This window comes from Pristiophorus japonicus, chromosome 18 (genome assembly GCF_044704955.1).
Source record: "Pristiophorus japonicus isolate sPriJap1 chromosome 18, sPriJap1.hap1, whole genome shotgun sequence".
Lineage (NCBI taxonomy): Eukaryota > Metazoa > Chordata > Chondrichthyes > Pristiophoridae > Pristiophorus > Pristiophorus japonicus.
Genome location: NC_091994.1, coordinates 59,224,176 through 59,239,790, shown reverse-complemented (window position 1 = coordinate 59,239,790; position 15,615 = coordinate 59,224,176).

Here is a 15,615-nt window from a genome sequence, read left to right as displayed (position 1 = left end):
TCCTAGAATCCTAGAATCATACAATCATTGAATCAAAAAACCATATAATCAGAGAATCATAGAATCACAGAATCATAGAATGATAGAATGCTAGAATCCTAGAATCATGGAACGATAGAATAATAGAATCATAGTCATAGAATCATAAAATCATAAAATCGAAGAATCATAGAATCATAGATTCATAGAATCATAGAAGGATAGATTCATAGAATCATCGAATCATAGAATCATAGAATCATAGAGTCATCGAATCATAGAATCAGAGAATCATGGAATCTTAGATTCAAAGAATCATAGAATCATAGAATCATAGAGTCATAGAATAATAGAATCATAGAGTCAAAGATACATAGAATCATCGAGTCATAGAACCAGAGAGTCATAGAATCCTAGAATCGTAGAACCATAGAGTCATAGAATCATAGAATCGTAGAATCATAGAATCACAGAATCATAGAGTCATAGAAACATTGAGTCATAGAATCAAAGAGTCATAAATTATAGAATCATAGAACCATTGAATCATAGAGCCATAGAATCGTAGAATCATAGAACCATTGAATCATAGAATCATAGAGTCATAGAATCATAGTCATAGAATCATGGATTCATAGAATCATAGAATCATCGAATCATAGAATCATAGAGTCATAGAGTCACAGAATCATAGAATCATAGAATCACAGCATCATAGAATGATAGAATCCTAGAATCCTAGAATCCTAGAATCCTAGACTCACAGAATCATAGAATCATAGAATCATAGAATCATAGTCATAGAACCATAGAGACATAGAAACATAGAATCATAGAACCATTGAATCATAGAACCATAGAATCATAGAATCAGTATCATAGAATCATAGAATCATAGAGTCATAGAATCATAGATTCATAGAATCATAGATTCATTGAATCATCGAATCATAGGATTATAGACTCACAGAATCATAGAATCATAGGCTCATAGAATCATAGTATCTGAGAGTCATAGAATCATTGAGTCATAGAAACATAGAATCACAGAATCACATAATCATAGCATCAGAGGATCATAGACTCATAGAATCATAGAACCATTGAATCATAGAGCCATAGAATCATAGAATCATAGAGACATAGAGTCATAGAATCATAGAGACATAGAATCATAGAATCATAGAGACAGAGAATCATTGAATCATAGAACCATATAATCATTACAGTCATAGAATCATAGAATCAAAGAGTCATAGAATCATAGAATCATAGAATCATAGAATCATAGAATCATAGGACCATAGAATCATAGAATCACAGAATCACAGAATCATAGAATCATCAAATCCCAGAATCCAAGAATCATAGAATCATAGAATTATAGAGTCATAGAATCATAGAAACATAGCATCACACAGTCAAAGAATCATAGAATCATACAGTCATAGAATCATAGAAACATAGAATCATAGAATCATAGAATCCTAGAATCATGGAATGATAGAATAATAGAATCATAGAGTCCTAGAATCATAAAATCATAAAATCGAAGAATCATCGTATCATAGATTCATAGAATCATAGAAGGATAGATTCATAGAATCATCGAATCATAGAATCATAGAATGATAGAATCATAGAATCATAGAGTCACAGAATAATAGAATCATAGAGTCAAAGATACATAGAATCATAGAGTCATAGAACCATAGAGTCATAGAATCATACATTCATAGAATCATAGAATCATAGGATCATAGAGTCACAGAATCATAGAATCGTAGAATCATAGAATCACAGAATCATAGAGTCAGAGAAACAGTGAGTCATAGAATCAAAGAGTCATAGAATCATAGAATCATAGAACCATTGAATCATAGAACCATAGAATCATAGGATCATAGAGTCACAGAATCATAGAATCGTAGAATCGTAGAATCACAGAATCATAGATTCACAGAAACAGTGAGTCATAGAATCAAAGAGTCATAGAATAATAGAATCATAGAACCATTGAATCATAGAACCATAGAATCTTAGAATCAGTATCATAGAATCATAGATTCATAGAATCATGGAATCAGAGGATCATAGAATCATAGAATCATAGAATCATAGAATGATAGAATCATAGAATCATAGAGTCACAGAATAATAGAATCATAGAGTCAAAGATACATAGAATCATAGAGTCATAGAACCATAGAGTCATAGAATCATACATTCATAGAATCATAGAATCATAGGATCATAGAGTCACAGAATCATAGAATCGTAGAATCATAGAATCACAGAATCATATAGTCAGAGAAACAGTGAGTCATAGAATCAAAGAGTCATAGAATCATAGAATCATAGAACCATTGAATCATAGAACCATAGAATCATAGGATCATAGAGTCACAGAATCATAGAATCGTAGAATCGTAGAATCACAGAATCATAGATTCACAGAAACAGTGAGTCATAGAATCAAAGAGTCATAGAATAATAGAATCATAGAACCATTGAATCATAGAACCATAGAATCTTAGAATCAGTATCATAGAATCATAGATTCATAGAATCATGGAATCAGAGGATCATAGAATCATAGAATCATAGAATCATAGAATGATAGAATCATAGAATCATAGAGTCACAGAATAATAGAATCATAGAGTCAAAGATACATAGAATCATAGAGTCATAGAACCATAGAGTCATAGAATCATACATTCATAGAATCATAGAATCATAGGATCATAGAGTCACAGAATCATAGAATCGTAGAATCATAGAATCACAGAATCATATAGTCAGAGAAACAGTGAGTCATAGAATCAAAGAGTCATAGAATCATAGAATCATAGAACCATTGAATCATAGAACCATAGAATCATAGGATCATAGAGTCACAGAATCATAGAATCGTAGAATCGTAGAATCACAGAATCATAGATTCACAGAAACAGTGAGTCATTGAAACAAAGAGTCATAGAATAATAGAATCATAGAACCATTGAATCATAGAACCATAGAATCATAGAATCATAGAACCATTGAATCATAGAACCATAGAATCTTAGAATCAGTATCATAGAATCATAGATTCATAGAATCATGGAATCAGAGGATCATAGAATCATAGAATCATAGAGTCATAGAAACATAGAATCATAGAATGAAAGAGTCATAGAACCACAGAGTCCGAGAATCATAGAACCATAGAATCGTAGAAATAGATAGTCAGAGAATCATAGAATCACAGAATCCAAGAATCATAGAATCATAGAATCATAGCATCATAGAGTCATAGTGTCATAGAGTCATAGAGTCATAGAATCATAGAATCATAGAATCATAGAATCATAGAGTCATAGAGTCATAGAATCATTGAATCATAGAACCACAGAATCATAGAATCAGAATCATAGAATCATAGAATCATAGAACAATTGAATCATAGAGTTACGGAATCATAGAATCATAGAATCATACAATCAGAGAACCATAGATTCATAGAATCATAGAATCATAGAGTCATAGAATCATAGAAGCAGAGAATCATAGAATCATGGAGTCATAGAATCATAGAATCATAGAATCATAGAATCCGAGAATCATAGAACCATAGAAGCAAAGAAACAACGAGTCATAGAATCATCGAATCATAGAATCATTGAACGATAGAATCATAGAATTATAGAATCATAGAACGATAGATTCATAGAATCATAGAATCATGGAATCATAGAACAATAGAATCATAGAATCATAGAATAATAGAATCATCGAATCATAAAATCATAGGACCATAGAATTATAGAATCATGGAATCCTAGAAACCTAAATTCAAATGATCATAGAATCATAGAATTTTAGAATCATAGAATCATTGAACGATAGAATCATAGTATCATAGAATCATAGCATCATAGAGTCATAGTGTCACAGAGTCATAGAATCATAGAATCATAGAATCATAGAGTCATAGAGTCATAGAATCATTGAATCATAGAACCACAGAATCATAGAATCAAAATCATAGAATCATAGAAGAATCCAATCATAGAGTTACGGAATCATAGAATCATACAATCATACAATCATAGAACAATAGAATCATAGAATCATAGAATCATAGAGTCATAGAATCATCGAAGCAGAGAATCATAGAATCATGGAGTCATAGAATTATAGAATCATAGAATCATAGAATCATAGAATCCGAGAATCATAGAACCATAGAAGCATAGAAACATCGAGTCATAGAATCATAGAATCATAGAAACATTGAACGATAGAATCATAGTATCATAGAATCATAGAACGATAGATTCATAGAATCATAGAATCATAGAATCATAGAACAATAGAATCATAGAATCATAGAATAATAGAATCATAGAATCATATAATCATAGGACCAGAGAATTATAGAATCATGGAATCCTAGAAACCTAGATTCAAATGACCATAGAATCATAGAATTTTAGAATCATAGAATCACAGAATCCTAGATTCATAGAATCATAGAATCATAGAATCCTAGCATCATAGAATCCTGGAATCATAGAATCCTAGAATCCGAGAATCCTAGAATCATACAATCATTGAATCAAAAAACCATATAATCAGAGAATCATAGAATCACAGAATCATAGAATGATAGAATGCTAGAATCCTAGAATCATGGAATAATAGTCATAGAATCAGAGAGTCATAGATTCTGAGAATCATATATTCATAGAATCAGAGATTCATAGAATTATAGAATCATAGAATCATAGAATCATAGAATCATAGAACGATAGAATAATAGAATCATAGATTCATAGAATCATAGGACCATAGAATCATAGAATCATGGAATTCTAGAAAGCTAGAATCAAAGGACCATAGATACATAGAATATTAGAATCATAGAATTACAGAATCCTAGTTTCAGAGAATCATATAATCCGAGCATTATAGAATCCTAGAATACTAGAATCCTAGAATCATAGAATCATAGAACCAGAGAACCAGCGAATCATATAATTGTAGAATCATAGAATCATAGAATCCATGAATCCTAGTATCATAGAATCCTAGAATCCTAGAATCCTAGAATCCTAGAATCCTAGAATCCTAGAATCATAGAATCATAAAACCATAGAATCATAGAATCACAGAATAACAGAATCATAGAATCATAGAATCATAGAGTCATAGAATCATAGATTCATAGAATCATAGAATCAAGGAATCATAGAATCATAGTCATAGAATCATAGATTCACAGAATCATGGAATCAGAGGATCATAGAATCATAGAATCATAGAGTTATAGAAACATAGAATCATAGAATGAAAGAGTCATAGAACCAGAGAGTCCAAGAATCATAGAACCATAGAATCATAGAAATAGATAGTCAGAGAATCATAGAATCACAGAATCCAAGAATCATAGAATCATAGAATCATAGCATCAGAGCGTCATAGTGTCATAGAGTCATAGAATCAGAGAATCATAGAATCATAGAGTCATAGAGTCATAGAATCATTGAATCATAGAACCACAGAATCATAGAATCAGAATCATAGAATCATAGAATCATAGAACAATTGAATCATAGAGTTACGGAATCATAGAATCATAGAATCATACAATCATAGAACCATAGAATCATAAAATCATAGAATCATAGAGTCATAGAATCATAGAAGCAGAGAATCATAGAATCATGGAGTCATAGAATCATAGAATCATAGAATCATAGAATCCGAGAATCATAGAACCATAGAAGCAAAGAAACATCGAGTCATAGAATCATAGAATCATAGAATCATTGAACGATAGAATCAGAGAATCATAGAATCATAGAACGATAGATTCATAGAATCATAGAATCATGGAATCATAGAACAATAGAACAATAGAATAATAGAATCATCGAATCATAAAATCATAAGACCATAGAATTATAGAATCATGGAATCCTAGAAACCTAGATTCAAATGATCATAGAATCATAGAATTTTAGAATCATAGAATCATTGAACGATAGAATCATAGAATCATAGAATCATAGAATCACAGAATAACAGAATCATAGAATCATAGAATCCTAGAATCATAGAATCATAGAGTCATAGAATCATAGATTCATGGAATCATAGAGTCATAGAATCATAGAATCATATAATCATAGAGTCATAGCATCATAGAATCATAGAATCACAGAATGATAGAGTCATAGAAACAAAGAGTCATAGAATCATAGAATCATAGAACCATTGAATCATAGAGCCATAGAATCATAGAATTAAAGAGTCATAGAATCATAGAATCCGAGAATCATAGAACCATGGATTCTTAGAAACATAGAGTCATAGAATCATAGAATCATAGAATCATAGAATCCGAGAATCATAGAACCATAGAAGCAAAGAAACATCGAGTCATAGAATCATAGAATCATAGAATCATTGAACGATAGAATCAGAGAATCATAGAATCATAGAACGATAGATTCATAGAATCATAGAATCATGGAATCATAGAACAATAGAACAATAGAATAATAGAATCATCGAATCATAAAATCATAAGACCATAGAATTATAGAATCATGGAATCCTAGAAACCTAGATTCAAATGATCATAGAATCATAGAATTTTAGAATCATAGAATCATTGAACGATAGAATCATAGAATCATAGAATCATAGAATCACAGAATAACAGAATCATAGAATCATAGAATCCTAGAATCATAGATCGATAGAATCATAGAATCATAGAATCATAGAACCATAGAATCATAGAATCACAGAATCACAGAATCATAGAATCATTAAATCCCAGAATCCAAGAATCATAGAATCATAGAATTATAGAGTCATAGAATCATAGAACTAGAGAACCATAGAATCATATAATTGTAGAATCACAGAATCATATAATCATAGAATCCTAGAATCATAGAATCATTGAATCATAGATTCATAGAATCATATAATCATAGCATCACACAGTCAAAAAATCATAGAATCATACAGTCATAGAATCATAGAAACATAGAATCATAGAATCCTAGAATCCTAGAATCATGGAACGATAGAATAATAGAATCATAGTCATAGAATCATAAAATCATAAAATCGAAGAATCATAGAATCATAGATTCATAGAATCATAGAAGGATAGATTCATAGAATCATCGAATCATAGAATCATAGAATGATAGAATCATAGAATCATAGAATCAGAGAATTATGGAATCTTAGATTCAAACAATCATAGAATCATAGAATCATCGAGTCACAGAATAATAGAATCATAGAGTCAAAGATACATAGAATCATAGAGTCATAGAACCATAGAATCATAGGATCATCGAGTCAGAGAAACAGTGAGTCATAGAATCAAAGAGTCATAGAATCATAGAATCATAGAACCACTGAATCATAGAACCATAGAATCATAGAATCAAAGAACCATTGAATCATAGAACCATAGAATAATAGAATCAGTATCATAGAATCATAGATTCATAGAATCAAAGAATCATAGAGTCATAGAATCATAGTCATAGAATCATAGATTCATAGAATCATAGAATCATCGATTCATAGAATCATAGAGTCATAGAGTCACAGAATCATAGAATCCGAGAATCATAGAATCATTGAATCATAGAATCATATAATCACAGCATCATAGAATGATCGAATCCTAGAATCCTAGAATCCTAGAATCCTAGAATCCTAGAATCATAGAGTCATAGATTCATAGAATAATAGAATCAAAGAGTCATAGAATCATAGAATCCGAGAATCATAGAACCATAGAATCTGAGAAACATAGAGTCATAGAATCATAGAGACATCGAATCATAGAATCATAGAGACAGAGAATCATTGAATCATAGCACCATATAATCATTACAGTCATAGAATCATAGAATCAAAGAGTCATAGAATCATAGAATCAGAGAATCATAGAACCATGGAATCTTAGAAACATAGAGTCATAGAATCATAGAATGATAGAATCATAGATCGATAGAATCATAGAATCATAGAATCATAGGACCATAGAATCATAGAATCACAGAATCACAGAATCATAGAATCATCAAATCCCAGAATCCAAGAATCATAGAATCATAGAATTATAGAGTCATAGAATCATAGAATCATAGAATCATAGAGTCATCGAATCATAGAATCAGAGAATCATGGAATCTTAGATTCAAAGAATCATAGAATCATAGAATCATAGAGTCATAGAATAATAGAATCATAGAGTCAAAGATACATAGAATCATCGAGTCATAGAACCAGAGAGTCATAGAATCATAGAATCGTAGAACCATAGAGTCATAGAATCATAGAATCGTAGAATCATAGAATCACAGAATCATAGAGTCATAGAAACATTGAGTCATAGAATCAAAGAGTCATAAATTATAGAATCATAGAACCATTGAATCATAGAGCCATAGAATCATAGAATCATAGAACCATTGAATCATAGAATCATAGAGTCATAGAATCATAGTCATAGAATCATGGATTCATAGAATCATAGAATCATCGAATCATAGAATCATAGAGTCATAGAGTCACAGAATCATAGAATCATAGAATCATAGAATCACAGCATCATAGAATGATAGAATCCTAGAATCCTAGAATCCTAGAATCCTAGACTCACAGAATCATAGAATCATAGTCATAGAACCATAGAGACATAGAAACATAGAATCATGGAACCATTGAATCATAGAACCATAGAATCATAGAATCAGTATCATAGAATCATAGAATCATAGAGTCATAGAATCATAGATTCATAGAATCATAGATTCATTGAATCATCGAATCATAGGATTATAGACTCACAGAATCATAGAATCATAGGCTCATAGAATCATAGTATCTGAGAGTCATAGTTCATTGAGTCATAGAAACATAGAATCACAGAATCACATAATTATAGCATCAGAGGATCATAGACTCATAGAATCATAGAACCATTGAATCATAGAGCCATAGAATCATAGAATCATAGAGTCATAGATTCATAGAATCAAAGAATCAAAGAGTCAAAGAATCATAGAATCCGAGAATCATAGAACCATAGAATCTTAGAAACATAGAGTCATAGAATCATAGAGACATAGAATCATAGAATCATAGAGACAGAGAATCATTGAATCATAGAACCATATAATCATTACAGTCATAGAATCATAGAATCAAAGAGTCATAGAATCATAGAATCAGAGAATCATAGAACCATTGAAACTTAGAAACATAGAGTCATAGAATCATAGAATGATAGAATGATAGAATCATAGATCGATAGAATCATAGAATCATAGAATCATAGGACCATAGAATCATAGAATCACAGAATCACAGAATCATAGAATCATCAAATCCCAGAATCCAAGAATCATAGAATCATAGAATTATAGAGTCATAGAATCAAAGAAACATAGCATCACACAGTCAAAGAATCATAGAATCATACAGTCATAGAATCATAGAAACACAGAATCATAGAATCATAGAAACATAGAATCATAGAATCATAGAATCCTAGAATCATGGAATGATAGAATAATAGAATCATAGAGTCCTAGAATCATAAAATCATAAAATCGAAGAATCATCGTATCATAGATTCATAGAATCATAGAAGGATAGATTCATAGAATCATCGAATCATAGAATCATAGAATGATAGAATCATAGAATCATAGAGTCACAGAATAATAGAATCATAGAGTCAAAGATACATAGAATCATAGAGTCATAGAACCATAGAGTCATAGAATCATACATTCATAGAATCATAGAATCATAGGATCATAGAGTCACAGAATCATAGAATCGTAGAATCATAGAATCACAGAATCATAGAGTCAGAGAAACAGTGAGTCATAGAATCAAAGAGTCATAGAATCATAGAATCATAGAACCATTGAATCATAGAACCATAGAATCATAGGATCATAGAGTCACAGAATCATAGAATCGTAGAATCGTAGAATCACAGAATCATAGATTCACAGAAACAGTGAGTCATAGAATCAAAGAGTCATAGAATAATAGAATCATAGAACCATTGAATCATAGAACCATAGAATCATAGAATCATAGAACCATTGAATCATAGAACCATAGAATCTTAGAATCAGTATCATAGAATCATAGATTCATAGAATCATGGAATCAGAGGATCATAGAATCATAGAACCATAGAATCATAGAATGATAGAATCATAGAATCATAGAGTCACAGAATAATAGAATCATAGAGTCAAAGATACATAGAATCATAGAGTCATAGAACCATAGAGTCATAGAATCATACATTCATAGAATCATAGAATCATAGGATCATAGAGTCACAGAATCATAGAATCGTAGAATCATAGAATCACAGAATCATAGAGTCAGAGAAACAGTGAGTCATAGAATCAAAGAGTCATAGAATCATAGAATCATAGAACCATTGAATCATAGAACCATAGAATCATAGGATCATAGAGTCACAGAATCATAGAATCGTAGAATCGTAGAATCACAGAATCATAGATTCACAGAAACAGTGAGTCATAGAAACAAAGAGTCATAGAATAATAGAATCATAGAACCATTGAATCATAGAACCATAGAATCATAGAATCATAGAACCATTGAATCATAGAACCATAGAATCTTAGAATCAGTATCATAGAATCATAGATTCATAGAATCATGGAATCAGAGGATCATAGAATCATAGAATCATAGAGTCATAGAAACATAGAATCATAGAATGAAAGAGTCATAGAACCATAGAGTCCGAGAATCATAGAACCATAGAATCGTAGAAATAGATAGTCAGAGAATCATAGAATCACAGAATCCAAGAATCATAGAATCATAGAATCATAGCATCATAGAGTCATAGTGTCATAGAGTCATAGAGTCATAGAATCATAGAATCATAGAATCATAGAGTCATAGAGTCATAGAATCATTGAATCATAGAACCACAGAATCATAGAATCAGAATCATAGAATCATAGAATCATAGAACAATTGAATCATAGAGTTACGGAATCATAGAATCATAGAATCATACAATCAGAGAACCATAGATTCATAGAATCATAGAATCATAGAGTCATAGAATCATAGAAGCAGAGAATCATAGAATCATGGAGTCATAGAATCATAGAATCATAGAATCATAGAATCCGAGAATCATAGAACCATAGAAGCAAAGAAACAACGAGTCATAGAATCATCGAATCATAGAATCATTGAACGATAGAATCATAGAATTATAGAATCATAGAACGATAGATTCATAGAATCATAGAATCATGGAATCATAGAACAATAGAATCATAGAATCATAGAATAATAGAATCATCGAATCATAAAATCATAGGACCATAGAATTATAGAATCATGGAATCCTAGAAACCTAGATTCAAATGATCATAGAATCATAGAATTTTAGAATCATAGAATCATTGAACGATAGAATCATAGTATCATAGAATCATAGCATCATAGAGTCATAGTGTCACAGAGTCATAGAATCATAGAATCATAGAATCATAGAGTCATAGAGTCATAGAATCATTGAATCATAGAACCACAGAATCATAGAATCAAAATCATAGAATCATAGAAGAATCCAATCATAGAGTTACGGAATCATAGAATCATACAATCATACAATCATAGAACAATAGAATCATAGAATCATAGAATCATAGAGTCATAGAATCATCGAAGCAGAGAATCATAGAATCATGGAGTCATAGAATTATAGAATCATAGAATCATAGAATCATAGAATCCGAGAATCATAGAACCATAGAAGCATAGAAACATCGAGTCATAGAATCATAGAATCATAGAAACATTGAACGATAGAATCATAGTATCATAGAATCATAGAACGATAGATTCATAGAATCATAGAATCATAGAATCATAGAACAATAGAATCATAGAATCATAGAATAATAGAATCATAGAATCATATAATCATAGGACCAGAGAATTATAGAATCATGGAATCCTAGAAACCTAGATTCAAATGACCATAGAATCATAGAATTTTAGAATCATAGAATCACAGAATCCTAGATTCATAGAATCATAGAATCATAGAATCCTAGCATCATAGAATCCTGGAATCATAGAATCCTAGAATCCGAGAATCCTAGAATCATACAATCATTGAATCAAAAAACCATATAATCAGAGAATCATAGAATCACAGAATCATAGAATGATAGAATGCTAGAATCCTAGAATCATGGAATAATAGTCATAGAATCAGAGAGTCATAGATTCTGAGAATCATATATTCATAGAATCAGAGATTCATAGAATTATAGAATCATAGAATCATAGAATCATAGAATCATAGAACGATAGAATAATAGAATCATAGATTCATAGAATCATAGGACCATAGAATCATAGAATCATGGAATTCTAGAAAGCTAGAATCAAAGGACCATAGATACATAGAATATTAGAATCATAGAATTACAGAATCCTAGTTTCAGAGAATCATATAATCCGAGCATTATAGAATCCTAGAATACTAGAATCCTAGAATCATAGAATCATAGAACCAGAGAACCAGCGAATCATATAATTGTAGAATCATAGAATCATAGAATCCATGAATCCTAGTATCATAGAATCCTAGAATCCTAGAATCCTAGAATCCTGGAATCCTAGAATCCTAGAATCATAGAATCATAAAACCATAGAATCATAGAATCACAGAATAACAGAATCATAGAATCATAGAATCATAGAGTCATAGAATCATAGATTCATAGAATCATAGAATCAAGGAATCATAGAATCATAGTCATAGAATCATAGATTCACAGAATCATGGAATCAGAGGATCATAGAATCATAGAATCATAGAGTTATAGAAACATAGAATCATAGAATGAAAGAGTCATAGAACCAGAGAGTCCAAGAATCATAGAACCATAGAATCATAGAAATAGATAGTCAGAGAATCATAGAATCACAGAATCCAAGAATCATAGAATCATAGAATCATAGCATCAGAGCGTCATAGTGTCATAGAGTCATAGAATCAGAGAATCATAGAATCATAGAGTCATAGAGTCATAGAATCATTGAATCATAGAACCACAGAATCATAGAATCAGAATCATAGAATCATAGAATCATAGAACAATTGAATCATAGAGTTACGGAATCATAGAATCATAGAATCATACAATCATAGAACCATAGAATCATAGAATCATAGAATCATAGAGTCATAGAATCATAGAAGCAGAGAATCATAGAATCATGGAGTCATAGAATCATAGAATCATAGAATCATAGAATCCGAGAATCATAGAACCATAGAAGCAAAGAAACATCGAGTCATAGAATCATAGAATCATAGAATCATTGAACGATAGAATCAGAGAATCATAGAATCATAGAACGATAGATTCATAGAATCATAGAATCATGGAATCATAGAACAATAGAACAATAGAATAATAGAATCATCGAATCATAAAATCATAAGACCATAGAATTATAGAATCATGGAATCCTAGAAACCTAGATTCAAATGATCATAGAATCATAGAATTTTAGAATCATAGAATCATTGAACGATAGAATCATAGAATCATAGAATCACAGAATAACAGAATCATAGAATCATAGAATCCTAGAATCATAGAATCATAGAGTCATAGAATCATAGAGTCATAGAATCATAGATTCATGGAATCATAGAGTCATAGAATCATAGAATCATATAATCATAGAGTCATAGCATCATAGAATCATAGAATCACAGAATGATAGAGTCATAGAAACAAAGAGTCATAGAATCATAGAATCATAGAACCATTGAATCATAGAGCCATAGAATCATAGAATTAAAGAGTCATAGAATCATAGAATCCGAGAATCATAGAACCATGGATTCTTAGAAACATAGAGTCATAGAATCAGAATCATAGAATCATAGAATCCGAGAATCATAGAACCATAGAAGCAAAGAAACATCGAGTCATAGAATCATAGAATCATAGAATCATTGAACGATAGAATCAGAGAATCATAGAATCATAGAACGATAGATTCATAGAATCATAGAATCATGGAATCATAGAACAATAGAATCATAGAATCATAGAATAATAGAATCATCGAATCATAAAATCATAAGACCATAGAATTATAGAATCATGGAATCCTAGAAACCTAGATTCAAATGACCATAGAATCATAGAATTTTAGAATCATAGAATCACAGAATCCTAGATTCATAGAATCATAGAATCATAGAATCATAGAATCATAGAGTCATAGAATCATAGATTCATAGAATCATAGAATCAAGGAATCATAGAATCATAATCATAGAATCATAGATTCATAGAATCATGGAATCAGAGGATCATAGAATCATAGAATCATAGAATCATAGAGTCATAGAAACATAGAATCATAGAATGAAAGAGTCATAGAACCATAGAGTCCGAGAATCATAGAACCATAGAATCGTAGAAATAGATAGTCAATGAATCATAGAATCACAGAATCCAAGAATCATAGAATCATAGAATCATAGCATCATAGAGTCATAGTGTCATAGAGTCATAGAATCATAGAATCATAGAATCATAGAGTCATAGAGTCATAGAATCATTGAATCATAGAACCACAGAATCATAGAATCAGAATCATAGAATTATAGAATCATAGAACAATTGAATCATAGAGTTACAGAATCATAGAATCATAGAATCATACAATCAGAGAACCATAGATTCATAGAATCATAGAATCATAGAGTCATAGAATCATAGAAGCAGAGAATCATAGAATCATGGAGTCATAGAATCAGAGAATCATAGAATCATAGAATCATGGAATCATAGAACAATAGAATCATAGAATCATAGAATAATAGAATCATCGAATCATAAAATCATAGGACCATAGAATTATAGAATCATGGAATCCTAGAAACCTAGATTCAAATGATCATAGAATCATAGAATTTTAGAATCATAGAATCATTGAACGATAGAATCATAGCATCATAGAATCATAGAATCACAGAATAACAGAATCATAGAATCATAGAATCATAGAATCATAGCATCATAGAGTCACAGTGTCACAGAGTCATAGAATCATAGAATCATAGAATCATAGAGTCATAGAGTCATAGAATCATTGAATCATAGAACCACAGAATCGTAGAATCAGAATCATAGAATCATAGACGAATTCAATCATAGAGTTACGGAATCATAGAATCATACAATCATACAATCATAGAACAATAGAATCATAGAATCATAGAATCATAGAGTCATAGAATCATCGAAGCAGAGAATCATAGAATCATGGAGTCATAGAATTATAGAATCATAGAATCATAGAATCATAGAATCCGACAATCATAGAACCATAGAAGCATAGAAACATCGAGTCATAGAATCATAGAATCATAGAAACATTGAACGATAGAATCATAGTATCATAGAATCATAGAACGATAGATTCATAGAATCATAGAATCATGGAATCATAGAACAATAGAATCATAGAATCATAGAATAATAGAAT